The sequence below is a fragment of the Acinonyx jubatus genome, chromosome C2 (assembly GCF_027475565.1).
Source record: "Acinonyx jubatus isolate Ajub_Pintada_27869175 chromosome C2, VMU_Ajub_asm_v1.0, whole genome shotgun sequence".
NCBI lineage: Eukaryota > Metazoa > Chordata > Mammalia > Carnivora > Felidae > Acinonyx > Acinonyx jubatus.
Window position 1 is genome coordinate 153466773 of NC_069384.1, and position 16768 is coordinate 153483540.

The following is a 16768-nucleotide window of genomic DNA, read 5'->3' on the forward strand; positions in this document are numbered from 1 at the left end:
ACGTGAGCCAGAAGTGAGCCATGGATATCCAAGGGAGCCCGGAGCCACAGTTACCTCTGACGGGGCCATCTTTGCCCTGAAGGTGAGTATAGATGTCTTAGTCCACTTGGCCACTCCTGTTAGAGCCCCGCTCTTCTGGCTTGGCTGTAACCCCAGTCCCCGCTCACCCTCGGCCGCCGTCTGGCGTCTTCTCATAACCGGCTGGTCCGGAGTGCCACACGTTAACCCCTCATCACATTCGGAGGATCGCCCGCCTGTCACCGTGTCCGACAAGTTGAACCACCCGAACCAAGGCCACTCCTTTGGTCTGCTTCTTAACACCCTAAGACCTGCTTCTGAAGCCACATCGGATACTAAGCCCTGATGTCTCCCTCTCCCTCTTCTCCACGAACCCACGAGACAGAGGTCTCAGCAGCTATTTTGAAGGACCCACCTGACCGTGACGGCCATTCGGCCTCTGGTCTCGTTGGCCTTACAGGGGCCCCATCTGGCTGCAATGGGGGCGATGTGGGGTCAGCAGCACCCGGCAGATCGTCACCCATTTCCCTCCCTTGTGCTGTGTATAGTGATGGCAAGTACTCCTGTTTATGAACAGCTTGTGTCGGGCACTGTGCTGTGTGCTTCACAAAAACCAGTTTTCTCGACAAAGGACATAAGACACACACTGAAAAACAGACGCAACTCTAGAGAACAAACTGATGGCCACCAGAGGGGAGGTGGGGGGGTGGTGAAATAAGGGATGGGGATTAAGGAGTGCACCTGTCGCGATGAGCACTGAGTAATATATAGAATTGTTGAATCACTATATTGTCCACCTGAAACTCGTATAACACTGTGTGTTACGTATAATGAATTCAAATGTTAAATAAGTCAGTTAGTTCATTCAGTCCCCACAGCAACCCTGCATGGTTGATATGATTCCCTTCGTTTTATAGAGGAAGAAATAGGTTGGTGGGGGGGAGGGCAAATGGCACCCTCTAAGTCATGCAGGAAGTCAGGAGCATTTTTGTGAAGCAAAACAACATCCTGAATCCCATGCATGCATCTCTGAGATGATCAATACACATAAATTCTGTACTGTAGTGACAGGATCTGCACACTGAGGCCTGCGATTAGAGGAGGATTAGGGGTAATGAAGAAAGGTCATCACTCCCCGTGTCCCTTTTCTGAGATACAGATGGGCCCTCACACAGGAAACAGAAGCCCCGGAGGCAAGCTGGAGGCAGACGGAAGCTCTCGGGTCTCTGGTGGTTTTCTCTTGGACCTAGATCTGATCATTTAGTAGTCTGGATTAAATGACTACCGGAAGACCGGCCTCTTCCCCCACTGGCCTGCGTGGGAAGGCTGCCTAACTGCCCAGGCCGTCGCATCTTTCTGCCCACAACAATCTGTGTTTCCTCTACCTACCTGTGGAAAATGACCTCTTTTGAGAAGCCTGATCCCCTAACTCCCTCTGCCCGGAAAGAATTCATCATTTCTTTTTCCTTTGTGCTCTCCTAACACAGTGCTGTATTCTAAGCAAGTGTTCACAGAGAAGCAGTGTCACATGGTGGGGAAAGCTTTGAATGGGGAGTTTGAGGACCTGAATTCTGGGGCCGCCACTTGCTGGCTCCACGATCTTCACCGGGCCCTCCGTTCTCATCTGTGAAACGCAGATAACGCCTGCCTCCCTCTCCTTGAGAGCAGGGCTAAATGAGATGTTTGTGCAAGAGGCTGGAAACTCTCGAGACCGGAGCCTGGGGTGGAGGGTTTCAGCTTTTATTTTTGCCTGGCTGTTGTTTGGTTGGGGTTTTTGCCTCTCCCTCCAGACCGGGAGGGCGACGATTTGTCCTGGGGACCTCTGTCGGAGCCCACAGAGTGCCTGCTAGAGGGCTTCTCAGGAAATGTTTACTGAAGTTCAAATAACAACGGCTGCGAAAGGTGAGTTCTCTCCTCATTGACTCACAAGATTTGATTACCACACCTCTCGCTCTGTGTGTGTCCCCCGCTCCCTCCCTGCGCGTCTGTCTGAGTGTGACCTGTGCCTGTACATTAGTGTGCCCACCCCCAGCCTCACCTTTTCCTCTGAGCTGCGGGATCCCAGCCCTGCAGAGAAATTCTGAGGCTGACTGACGGATCCAGACAATGCTGGTGAAAGGAATCTTTCCTCCAGGTTCGTGCTGTCAGCGGGCTTCTGATTTGTTTTCCCCCCTGCATCTAGACCTGCTGGGCCCAGCCTCGAACCTGTCACATCAAGGCAGATCCAGCTTGGTATGCAAGCCCTGGAGGGCAGCACACGCCAGACCTGAGGTGGAACATAATCCAGCCGAGTGGGACAGACAGCTCAAAGCCAGGCCTTAGAGGTCTCGGCACAACCTGCCCACGAGGCTTCCGTGCCCAAGACGCCATAGGGGTTACAAACATAAGCCTCGGCCACTCATTTCTGACACTTCTTTTCGTTTGGAGTGATAGGGTTGGTACTGAGCAGATAGCTGTCCTAGTCGGGACAGGTAACCACATCACGAGGAACGAGAACTCCGACATGGGCAGATGCATAGACGGTTAACCTACAAGATACGGTACGCTGTTTTCTGTGTAAATGACATCAGAGCGCCTAGGACGTTTCTTCTCCACCTCCCTGATGCAAATTCGTGGTGAGGCGGGCGAGACAGATCCGGATTCTAATATTCGTTCCATCCCACTCCCTAAATGTTCATGAAGCCCCTTCCACAAACTGAGTAACTACTGCACTGATGCTAAGGAGAGACTGGAATAAAACACGGTCCCAACATGAAGGTCCCCACAGCCCTGTGAATGGCTGTGCATGACTGTGCCTAGCTAGACGTTCAGCACATGCTCATTCTCTGATAGTTCTTTTTCTGCGCATCCCTCTCTCCTTTATCACAGTCCCAGGCTGATATCGGAAACATTGCCATTAAATCTTTCTTTCTTTAATTCAGGAGTCCAAACTTTTCAGTGTTCAGACTGGCTTTTAATCTCCTCTGTGAATCACATCTTTGATGGATTTTTGAATAACAAATATTTGGTATTTATAAATTATTCTTCAGCACATGTTAACTGAAATTATCACATTGAGTTGATAAAATTAAAGTTCAGAGAAACTTGATTTATCTGCTAGATGACTGTCTCATGGGTAAGTGTCTTTTAAATATTGAAAATAGCTCAGAGCCATCTCCTTTATAATCTACATGGAATCTTGGGGTCCAGGCACCCTCAGTTGGAAGCCACCACTATCTGTGATATTATCCCTGATAATATACATTCATCCTCGTAAAAAGCGTTTCTTCCTCCTACCCGTTGCTTATACCTTGGTGGGACTCAATTTACGGTTCTTACCTGAGAGCCAACTTTGATGAGGCAAGAGAGACCACAGCAGCAGTCTCAAAGGTCTCATGGTGGGGAACAAGACAAAGAAGTGGCAATGTAATCCAAGCAAAAATGCATTTTACAGAGTTCACTTTGCCCCTGGCTGGTTCCGAAAAGAACCTAGTGAAGGTTTCAGATACCGCTGCTCGGAGGAGTTGTTGATGCTCATCCAAAGAGCAGCCATAACCAAACATGCTACTCTGACTCCTTGTCCGTTACCAAAAAATCCTTCAAGAGAAAAGCTGATATGCATACATCAAAAAATATATATGGGTCTGTGTTCTGCGGCTTAGCAGGGTGCATATAACATTAAGATTGAGGGCCTTCCCTGCCTAAGACATCGTCACCTCATCATGCAACCAAAGGAATGGCCAACATAGACAGTCACTAGACGAAGGTTTCTTGAATGCTCATGGACTTGAGAACACAAGTCAGAAAAGATGTATAGAGGTCCCAAGATGGCTTCACCTTCTTTCAAGAGGATTTTATTTAGAACCTTATTGCCCCCCGGGTAATAATCCAGTAAAGATTATCCCCCCCAACGAAAGATCTGAAGTTCCAACCCCCAGGCAGGAAAGAAAGGGTTCACTGTTAACCAGGGAACTCACTCCCCAACTTCTAATGCTTTTACGATGTCTTCTGGCTGGAACAGCGAGACAGTCTCAGTTAGGTACCTGTATGTGCAAAGCAGCCCTTGCTTGCTTCTGCTACGCCCAGTAGGGAAAAATGGCAAAGCGGATCCTCTTAAAAAGACAAGGTTACCAAACTCTAGATATCTGTAGAGCCCAGTTACAACTAATGTGAAGCTTCGGTGATACTGAGGGAAGACAGCAGCAGACAGATTATCCCTAACGTACTGTCAGGGTCAATATTTAGAATCCAAATTGGGCATCTTCCTTTTGCAGAGGTGCTCATAATACCTCATGCTATTGAAGAACATGAGTTAATTGTTGAGGTTTCTTTTAGTCACATCATTTTAAAAGAAACTTCCATTTTAGCTTCTCTTGCAAAATGTAAGTGATCTGTATCTGTCGGGCTTCCTTTTCTTTGTTCCCCTATGGAAACAATATTGCACTTGCGAAAGAGGTATGGGGGGGGTGGGCTGGGGGCACAGCGTATTCTCAATATCGTTAATTCTATTTTCATTGGAGGTATTTTCAATGGAGCCCCCTTCAATAGCATTCTCCTAATCTTTCTTTCTAATCTAATTTCTTTTTCTTCATATAAAAAAAAGTTTTCCTTTATATTTAAGCCAAAATGTTTGTGAAGGTCCTTTTAAATTCAAAGAAAATGAAGTCAGGCATTTTTGGTGCAGAGAGCAATCCCAGACCCAGGAGGGGAGCGCTTATGACTGAACAAAAACCCTTCCCTCACGCAAATGTGAGCTCCCTGCCTGGGGTTCGCACATTAATGACTGTATGACTCATTATGCTATGTGCCTCCAAAGCTGAGGTTCTCCCTTGGCTAACGTGCTCTGTGCAGCAGATGTCGAATGTCAACCAGGGGACGGCAGGTGTGGCTGGAGTTGTTTTTCTCGGGGTCTTTTCGACATCACGCTTCCAAGCCCAGGTGATCCAGCCAACACCAAGTTACAAGGTTACCTGGAGGCTTTAGTTGATATCTGGCATAAAATTCACTCCCATTAACAAAATCACAACTCTTCCCCAGAGTGCCTCACCTTTCACCTCCTCCTATATCAGGGAGCAGGGGCTGTTAGCTTTTCAAATGTCAAATGGCTTATAACTTCTGCTTCTGTCTCCAGTTTTCTTTTCTGAGCGCTATGTGTTTACAGAGTGCTAAACAATGAAGGGGGTTGGGAAGAAATTGAATCTGAAGGAATAGAGTTGGCAAAGCATAGACTTGCTGGACAGAGAGGCCTAGTTTGAACTCTCAGTGAAATTCTTTAAAAGGTGTTTGGTGGTGAGGAAGTTACTGAAAACCCCCCAACCTCAGTTTCATCATTTTGAAATAAGAGAAGGAAATTTATCTTGTAGGAGTGTTGGGGGAAATGGGAGGTATGAACAATCGGTGGGAAGGGCTCGGCATAGTACCGGCCAAGTGATTCTGTAGTCATTTCCACTGGAAGTGGAATAGATGTCTTTGTCCCTTGAATTTGGGCTCAGTCATCTCACTTGCTTTGGCCAATGAAATTGGGTCCAGGTGATAGTGTGCCAGTTCCAAACCTGGGCATTAACCTGGAAACAGGTGTTTCCATTCTCTCTTACCCTTTTTTTCATCACCACAAAAGAGCTTTCCTAGATATCTCTGGACATATTTGGAGCAGACCTGAACCCAATCTGCGGCGTGAAACTAAACCCAGTTAAGACTGACAAGGCAAGCAGTTCCCCAGCCAAACCCAGCCCTACTAGTCTGTGCTCAGACAAACCACAAATGAGCAAGAATGTATTGTTATTACTATTATTACTATTATTGCTAATGTGAATATTAATTGTTCATAATATTTATTATTACTATTGTTAGCCACTGAGTTCGGAGGTGGTTTGTTACATGGCAATAGCTGACAGATACAGTACTGAACAAAAAATGAATTTCCTGGTTTAAAATTAGATTTGACTAGCAGTCTCCACACATGCTTTCCTGTTTATCTTCTCACTGAAAGGTCAATGAAAATATAGCAAAAGGTGAACAAAATCACACTCTCACAAAAACTCAGTCTAAAAGGCAATTTGTGAATCTGGAAAGAACAGATACAATCCAGAGAAAACTCCATCTAAAAATCAATAACCACAAAACTGAAAATTGAAAAGCAATCCCTGTCTACTGCCTGTCCCCATGCCCAGATATTCTGTAATCAAAGCAGAACAGTAACCTCTGCCCACTCCCCAAATGTTCCATAACCAAGTGCATTGTTTTTACATCCAGAGTAAGACTATAATACACAGAAATTACCTGAACAAGAGTTAAGGCAATACATGTTGGGATACACTGTGTACGTAGGGCAGTAGGAGTTCCACGATAAAAGTGCCATTGGCACGAGCAGAGGCAAAGAGACCCGTCATAGGAGTGCATCACAGGAATTGTAGATTTCCACATACGACAGTCAGAGCCCAATAGTGTGGGTGAGAGAGAAAGATACCACCCCAACAAAGAAAAGGAAAACCTGCCAGAAAGAAGAACTTACACTGTGGACTGCACGGATGTATTTGCCCTTTAACTGAATGCCTGTGATAAATTGAACCGCAGCACAAGCAGACAGTAAATGTAACCAAAAATCTGGCTGTTGAAAAATGCTGAAGTCTGGCCTGACAGAAAGTATAGCAGAAAGAAATAAATTCTATGTTATGACAGAAATATCTGAGAAAATTACGTAAGCATTTTCCCTTTGACCCACCAAGCCCGCATCCCAGACTCTATCCGAAAGACACTCCTCCACAAGTACTAGACAATAGGTGTTCAAGATTATTCAGAGGATTGGCTAAACAAATCAAGGTAACTCCTTTGTATGGAATATCCCACTGCCATATGCAAAGAATGAGGAGACTTTATGTACCGATGTAGAGTGCTCTCCAAGACATGCTGTTAAGTGACAACTTCAGAATTCAAAAGTCTATTGAGTATACTTCTTGTGTAAGAAAAACCAGGAAATATACACACACATACACACACATGATTATTTTTATCAAAAGAAATACGAGAAGAAGAAGCCACAACTAGTACCAAAATGGTTACCTATGGAAATCTGAGTTAACGGGAACAGTAACAGAATGTAGGGAGGAGGGTGCAAGCAAGAATTTTCTGAGTCTTCAACCTTACGTACCTTAGACTCTTGAACCACAGACTCAAAAAATAATAGTAAAATTTAATCCAAAGGGGGAAAAGAGGATACTCTAAAATGGAAAATAGAGAAAATAAACACTTCAACTGACATTTGAAATCAGTATTCAGACTGTACCTCTTGTAGAATAATAAAACCAAATGCAGGATGTGGACCTTTGTTAGGGTCCTAATCCAGGCAAACCCACTCGGAAGAAATTTGAGACAGTCGGGTGAATCTGAATATGGAATGGAAATGCTAAGAATTTGGTTTTTTTCCTAAACGTGGCAATGGCATGGTGGTTGCACGGGGAGATATCAATTAGATATCTAATTATCAATTAGAGATACATAATAAATTACGTAAGGGAGAATCAATATATTGATATGATATCTGGGAATTGTTGTGAAAGCTATCAGCAAGGAAAAAACAGTGTTTAAGGTGTGGAGAGGGATGAGCAGAGCAAACAAGACTGGAAAAACACTGATAATTGTTAAAACTAGGTAGCGGGTACATGCAGGTTCACTTCTTAATCCATGTACTTTTGTGGTATGAAAATGTCTGTAATAAAAAGTCATGTAAAAGGTCATTGAATATGAGAGGTATTATTTTGAAAAAGAAGATTATAAACATATAAGAAAGTGTAACATGCCGTGCACAAACCTTGATTCAATCCTTTTTTGAAAAAAAAATCTCTAAAAGTTTGGGTATAACTAGGAAAACATGAGGATGAACTAACTCATAGTAGGCAATTATATTTATTTCTTTTAAGTAAGATAATGACTTGAGTTTCTGTAAGAGACTATTTCTATTCTTAGGGAAATTAAATCAAAGTATTTAGGGGTGAAATGTCATGAATACATAGTCCAATTTCAAATAGTTCAGCAAACATATCATGTGTCACCCTTTTTTACATAGCTAAACATGTTCATAATAAAAACTTGAGGGGTGCCTGGGTGGCTCAGTCGGTTAAGCATCAGACTCTTGATTTTGGCTCAGGTCATGACTTAGACTGTGACAGTCTAAGGAATTGAGTCCCATGTCAGGATCTGGACTGAGAGTGTGGCGCTAGGATTCTCTCTCTCCTTCTCTCTGCCCCTCTGTGGCTCATGCTCATGTGCATGCACTCTCTATCTCTCTCTAAATAAATAAATATTTTTTTTTTAAATTTAAAGAAACTAGTAAGTCTAGCAAGAGACTAGACAATTTCATAGAAGTGATATGAGTAATAAAACCATATGTTTAAAGACTTGGAAGCAACGCAAATGCCCATGAATGGAGTGAAATTGTGGTGTATTTATGTAATGGAGTACCAAATACACAGTAAAGAGTTAATATAGATGAATACCAAGAATTTAATCATGAGCAAGAACAAAAACATCAAGTGAAGAAGAGATCATCCAATATCACTTAATTTATACACAGTTCAAAAACAACTAATGCTAAGCAATCCATTGTAATATACATAAACACGCAAACACATGGTCAGAATAGTGTTCCATCTGAGGATTAGATGGGGAAGAGGCCTACAGAAGCCCTCCAAGTGCTCCCTCTAAGTAATGTGCTCTCTCTCAGGCTAGTGGGGTCACAAGTGTTCATTTAACACAACCATTTATTGCTTATGGTAGAATATTCATTTACATTATTTTATCTTTAATGAAAATCATTTATAATTATATGAAAATTCACTAATAAATACCTGTGTATATTTAACCTGGAAAATAGTGAAAAGTATGGATAATGAAAGGGGACAAACTTACTGTATTTATTGATAATATAAGCTATAATATAAGCGATTGAAAGTAATCTGGCTCAGGAGAAGAAATAGAAAAATCAATGGAAGAATCTAGAAAGTCGATAAATGACTTTAAATTTATGTTGGAATACAGAATATGATAAAGAAATTATCAGAAATTTTATCAGAATTTTATCATTTTATCAGAAATGAAAAGTATTAGGAAAATTGACTTACTATTTGGGAAATAAAATGGAGTTGGATCAACACTCCAAATTTCATCCCAAAATATATTTCAAATAAATTGATGATTAAAAGTAAAATACAGAGCCCTAAAATTATTAGAAAAATTTATCATTGGATTTTTAAAAATAATCTTCAACTAAAAATACCTTTAAAGTTAAAGACAAATTAAAAAGCTAGAAAAGCACTTTTGCAAGGCATATGATAGTTTCTGGGCCAATATTTTAAATGCCATTTTATTACTGTAACACCTATTTAGCACCAAATATATATCAAACATTATGCTAAGTACTTTATATGAATTGTCTATTTTAATTATCAAGCAAAACCAAATGACATATACTCTTATTGTCCACATTTTATAGATTATAGAACCGAGGTACTGAAAGACTATGAAACTTGCACCAGGTCAAGCAGCTAATAAATAATGAAATCAGGATATGAAACCATGAAGATTAACACAAAAGGCCCTGCTTCAAACCACCATTTTATGCTGCTTATGAACAAGTTCTTAAAAATCAGTAAAAAAGGATAGCCCAGTTTAAATAAAAGGAGACAATGGAGAATATGCAAAGCAATTCTCAAAACAATAAATATAAATGGCCTATAATCCTATATAGATGCCAAGGAAACAACACTGAGATATCAATACCTACCAGATTGGCAATCTTAAACAAATGATAAAACCAAATATTTAAAAAAACAAGTGGGGAGAGAGGTATGGTGACTCATTGTGGTGAGATTGGGACTTGGTGCCACTTTTTCAAACTTAGTTGGCCAATATCTACCAAAACATGAAATATATGTGGTCTTCCCTAGAAACTGCTTTCTTAGAAATGTATTAGACACATTCATACACATACACAGGAAGATATGATGTTATCATATCTGCAGGACTTATGTAATAGAAAAAAATCATGCTGAGCTGCCTGGGTGGTTCAGTCAATTAAGCATCTGACTCGTTCTCAGCTCAGGTCTTGACCTCAGGGTCATGAGTTTAAGCCCTGAGCTGGGCTCTGTGCCGGGCGTGAAGACTACTCAAAAAAAAGAAGGAGAGGGAAGAGGAGATGGAGGAAAGAAAAGAAAAAAATCTTCCTAAGAACACTTAACAATACTTACATATTTGACAGTAGGGGAATATGTAGACAAATTTTGATTGATCCATATAACAGAATTCTATGGAGCTCTTATGAGCAAGTGTGATAATTCTATGTGTACTGACATAGGAACATTTTCAAAATATAGTATCAAGTGGAAACACAAAAAGGTATTGAACAATGTAATTACCTTATCTCATTTGAGTAAAATATGTATATATGCTGGATGTGTGCAAAAAAATATTTCTGGTGGATACCATGAAACTATTGACAGTGTTTACCCCCAGCAAGGGGTTAGGTTGCAGGGCAAGAGATTACTTTTTATTTTGTACCATTATATGCTCCTTGATGTTTTAGCATATGACTATATCACATTAGTAATGTAATGTTCCACATTTAACTTTTAAAAGAGCCAAACAAGAGAAAAAAGAAAAGGAAAAGAGAACAGTCAGAGTTTTTACAATGTCCCTGGAAATAATCAGATACTCCAGAATAAAATTTCCCAACCATAAAAGAGGGCAGATTATACATATATAATTAAATTATACACACACACACACACACACACACACACACACACACACATAATATTAGTTATATATACAGCCAGGATGAAGTGGAGAGAGAGAGATGTCCAGAAAAGGGCTTATTGTCAGATCGCTCAATAAAACAATAAAATATTGAAGGGGCAAAACCGATGCCATAGAAATGTAATTAATCGATGCTATTAAGGACAAATCTGAGAAGCTGAGAAACAATTCTGGAATATAGGGGGGAAAAAGATAAATAAATATCAAATATATGTAAATATAAGTGAAATCGAATATGATAACTCACTAAATGCCAGCAGAGAAGTAAGATCTGAGTTTTTGAGGGACTGTGTCTGAAATGTATATATTAGAGTAGACACTTGCCAAAATGCCAATAAGAATCCCATCATTTCTGAATCCCTCTTTGCAATGTGACTTTGCACATTTCCCTACCCCTCCAATATCAGCTGATGGGCTCAGTCATTTGCTTTGGGCAATAGAATATGTTAGAAGTCATGCTGAGCCAGTTCCAAGCCTACCTCTTAAGGGGCCTTGAATGCTTCTGTGTTCTCTCTTGGAAACCTGCACAGCCGCCATATCAACAAGCCTGAGCCGGCCTGCTGTAAGATGAGGGTCTATGTAGGACAGTGCCATTCCAGATGAGGGCAGTCCCTAGCCAAACTAGCAGCTGACCACAGATGCCTGTGACCATTCTAGACCAAAAGAACTTCCCGGCAGAACGCAGCCCAAATTGCCAATCTGCACAATTGTGAGCTAAATAAAAGATTATTGGTTTAAGTCATTAATTTTTGGCATGGCCTTTAAGGCAACAATTGCTGACTGATACATTCACATTCACCCTGAACCTCCTTTATGTGGGAAGGTAAAAAAAATATGATGTCAGGAATAAAAGAGGCCTGAAAATATATTCTCTTTAAAAAATTATTTGAAGATAGACATGAAACCATGGAAAGGATAAAGCAAAATTAGGAGGCCAAGAAAGGAGATGTCACAGTGTGAAATTGTTACAGACTACTGCTAGCAATTAGCATAATTTGGCTAAATTCTTAAAATATCACTAACAACAATGTAAAAAATAACAATATGCTCATGAAGATTCATAATATAAAAATTATTATGGAATTGCAAAAAACAGAATTAAAATGTAAGTTTGTCTAAATAAATGGAAGAGGAAAAGGCAGTAAGTAAAAGTATGTTCAAACTCTTATTTATTTATTTATTTACATTTATTTATTTTTGACAGAGAGAGACAGAGCACAAGTGGGGGAGGGGCAGAGAGAGAAGGAGACACAGAATCCAAAGCAGGTTCCAGGTTCCAAGCTGTCAGTACAGAGTCTGACGTGGGGCTCAAACTCACAAACTGTCAGATCATCACCTAAGCCAAAGTCAAACTCAACCGACTGAGCCACCCAGGCCCCCCTCAAACTCTTATTTTAAAATATAAAGGAGACTCGGGGTGCCTAGTCATGATCTCACAATTTGTGGGTGTGAGCCGTGCTTTGGGCTCTGCGCTGACAGCTCAGAGCCTGGAGCCTACTTTGGATTCTGTGTCTCCCTCTCTCTCTGCCCCTCCCCCTGCTCATGCTCTGTCTCTGTCTCTCAAAGATGAATAAATGTTAAAAAAAATTGTTTTTTAAATAGAAACACCAAAAAGAAAAACATGAACATTAAGGACCAAATAAAAACAAAATGGCAGAAGCAGGGGCAAATATATCAACTATTGCATAAAAGGAATAAAATCCCATATTAAACATGGTTGATAAAAAGGCTCCAACTAAGCAAGAAACCCAAAGTTGAAAAAAATATGCCAGACATATACAAATAAACAGAAAGCTACAATTGGGAAAATAAAATCAGATAAAGCTGAATTCAAGGCAAACATATCAAAAGGGATTTTTAATGATTTTATAATTATCACGTTATAATAACAAGGAATTAAATTCACAGTGTGTCTATAAACTTCCACGAATCTTTATGTATCGATCAACATTGTTCCAATATTAAAAATGAAAAGTGGCCAAAAAACCAGACAAAATTATAAAAGCGGAGTTACAGTACTATCAGCAGATCAAACAGATGGAAGCCAACGAACATGAAACACAAATCAAGATTTTGAGGTTGTCCATCTTTTTAGACTCGTGGATCCCTATGAGAATGTCAAGAGCGCTCTACCCTTGCTCAGAAGCATGCACACATCGCCGGCATGTCAGGGGACTTATGGATACCCTGAAGCCCATTCATAAACTTCTCTGCGGCCCCCTATGGGTTAACCATACTAGATAAAAGGGCTTTAATTAAATTATTAATAAGGTTGTTTTAATAATTACCAAACGTTAACTCTGTGGAGAATACATTGCCAGTGCCCATGGCCTGTTTGCATAAATCCAACTTCTATGAGACCACAAGGACAATCCAGAGCTCTAAAAAGTATTCTGCAGTCCACGTTCTCTAATCAAAGTGCAATAAACTAGAAACTAATGAGAACATTTTAACCTTAAAAATAAAGCCACTTGGAATTGTTAAAAACCACTCTCCAAAATAACTCTTCAGCCAAAGAGGAAAAGAAAACGGCCCCTAAGAAATTGAACAAATATACAAGAACACCCATACCATATCTTAGAAACACAGATCTAGGATTAAGTTGACTTGTGAATTCGTTATTAAAAGCTAGCGCTTTCAATACATTGTGTTGGGACAGCAGGCTAATACATGGGCCCTGGTGGTAAAGGAAGAACGAGGGCTATGGGGTGCTAAGTGTTTCAAAACAGATGAGGTAGAATGGGGCAAGGATACTCTACATGATCTTGAGAGGCAGGGAAGGCCGCTGGTCTGGTGTAGAAAGACGTGAACAGAACAAACATGGAGCAGAACAGAGACCTCAGCCATCGATCCTCCTTTGTAGGGGCCTCTGGCGCAGAGTAAAGGTGACTCTTCCAAGCAGTGGGGACAGGATGGTGTGGTTGGTATGCAGTCCTGAGAAAACTGATTCTCTAGGGCATGAAGTGTTGGTGCAGGGAAGGAATCCCCGAAGGCCAACATACCCACAAAGATCTCACACTCACCAGAAGGAAGGGAAATAGAAATTTAAATGGCGACAAGATGTCATTTTCTATCCATTAAAATACAAAAATTAAAAAGAGGGTGAGGATGTCGGGAGATAGGCTCTTCATGCAGTAATGGTGGGCACATAAACAGGCACTGTTCTGGAAAGCCCCCTAACCCTCCTCAGTCAAATCAAGCATGCACACACCCTGTGATGTATCCATCCTCTCTGGAGACTACATCTAGGAGACATTTTCCAGCAGGTTAGTAAAGGGACATTTGAGAAGATGTTTTTGGTGCATGCTGTAGGAATTCAAAACAACCTGGTTAGCCAGTAATTGGGGAATGGGCAAGTCAAAGGTAGAAAATATTTGGACATGACACTATTCATCCTTGAAAGCAGCGAAAGAGGGCCACCTGGGTGGCTCAGTCAGTGAAGCATCCGACTTCGGCTCAGGTCATGATCTGGCGGTTCATGAGTTTGAGCCCCACGTCGGGCTCTGTGCTGACAGCTCGGAGCCTGGAGCCCGCTTCGGATTCTGTGTCTCCTCCTCTCTCTGCCCCTCCCCAGCTTGCGCTCTGTGTCTCTCTCTCAAGAATAAATGAACATTAAAAAGAAAAAACATTGTTTAAGGATACATGTAAAGAATATTAGAATGGATACCTATAGAAAGAAATGAATGACTCAGTGGAACAGGAATAGAGATGAAATTAAATAAATGGGTAATACAAGGGAGGGCCCTTACATGGACTTATGATTACAATGTGCTAATCAATTCAACTTTCCTACCTGTATCTGCTTGGAAAGTATGATTTAAAATGCTAGGCTGCTTGCTTATCCCTTAATTTGGATTCAGTTAGTATTTGCAACGAACCTTCTAGTGTCGAGTACGTTCATGCTCATTCTTTCCCGTAATGCTCACCAGAAACATGGATATGTGATTGCCTACATTTTGTAAAAGGAAACCATTCCTGCTTCTAAAGAGTTTGCCCAAGGTCACCAAGTTAGTAAGTTAGAGAGAAAGGCTTGAGACACACGTCTATCTGATGCACTGCAATCCTTCTAACGCACTCCATAGTTTGTGTGTGTGGGGTTTGGGAGCTTGAAACATTATTCAGACTCATGGATTATAAATCATGTTACCAGGCACGGTAGATGCTGCTGCGATGGTATCGACCGCCACACGGCAGCCCAAGAATGCACGCATCCTGCCAGATGGCTCCGCCCTCTGGGCCCCCAAAGGAACTCTACACAAGAAACTAGAGGTGTTTAAAAATGCAGTTGGAGATTATGGCTGAGGCCTGCACGCTTCTCCCCCCTCCTCTAGCTGCCCTGAGTCTACTGAACCAGAATCCTGTCCTCTTTGGAGGCAGATGTGGGCGGGAGAGTCACTGGAACAACAGACAGTCACGGCGTCTAGCATGAGGCAGAGAGGGGTGTACGTGGTATTTCTGTCTTTGTACCAGGGTTTCAACCGAAGCTCCAAAGCAAAATAAAATGAGTAAGTGCTTAAGACAGAGAGCCACTGATTTCTGTGTCCTCCTGCCCCGGGCATACTAGTAGACCACATTGTACGGCCCCCTCCTGTATGTAGGTGGGACCCTGCAAACAGATTTCAACAATGCAATGTAATGAAAGCAATTGTCACCACCTAGTCAAGTCAATTACAAGCAGGGCTATGTTAGTGATTTCTGTGAAACAAACCACCTCAGGCTCAGTGGTTTGAAACAACCATTTATTTAGATCACAATCCAGAGGTCAACAGGAATCTAAGCTGGGCTCCATAGGTGGTTTTCCTAGTCTCCTTATGACCCCCATTATGCCCACAGTCAGATGGAGGTCAGCTGGCCTCTCTTTTTGTGGAATTTGTCTGGCAGGCAGCTAAAGTGACAGGGCAGCTGACCACATGTCTCTCATTAGCCAGCAGACAGATCCAGAGGTGTTCGTATGGAAGTGACCGGATTTAAGAAAAAGAGCAGACGTGTGCAGTTTCCTGAGGCCAGGATCAGAACTGACATGATGTCATTTCTACCATACTCTATTGGCCAGAGAGAGTCACAAAGGCAGCCCAGGTTGAAAGAGCAGGAAGGTAAACACCACCTTTTGATAAGAAAAGACACAAAGCCAAATTGCCAAGAGTGTATATTCAGGGAGGGGTAGAGAACTGTGGGCATTTTTTGTAATCTGCCACACTTCCCGATTCCTTCTCTCGCTATTGGCAAAATCTCGTAGAGGACTTAGGATTCTTTTTTTTTATGTTTATTTATTTATTTTTGAGAGAGAGAGAGAGAGACAGTGTAACAGTGAGCATAGGGGAGGAGCAGAGAGACAGGGAGGCAGAGAATCCCAAGCAGGCTTCATGCTGTCAGCACAGAGCCCAACATGGGGCTCAATCTCACAAACCATGAGATCAGGACCTGAGCCGAAATCAAGAGTCAGAGGTTTAATCAACTGAGCCACCCACGCACCCCAAGATTCCTAAACCAGAGTTCATAGATTTCCAAGGGTCCGTTTCAGGAATGAACTTGGATGGGAACAAGTTGCACTGTTATGTTCATTAACCTAGGACTGATATTACCTTTCCCTCAACCTATCAATGTAGACCAAACATTACATACTGTTATCAGCACTTGTGACCTTATCACCAACAGAAGCCACACGTGTTTTCGTAGTATGTTAGCGACGTCTCAGAAATATTGTTTTGTTCAAAACTACCTCAAAATCACATAAGATATTAGACCTGTCCCCTCAGTCTCATTAGTGAATGTGTTGGTAAAAAAGCATGTATACGACCCTCAACACATGTTATTAATATTTTGATCATTCTTTTCTATTCACTTAAAAACATCATTCTGAGAAAGGGCCCATACTCTTCACCTTCCTTCAAAAAGGAAGCCATATTGCAGAAGAAGTCCTCTCCACACAGAAGACAGTAAAGACACTGGTAAAAGCAGCTTA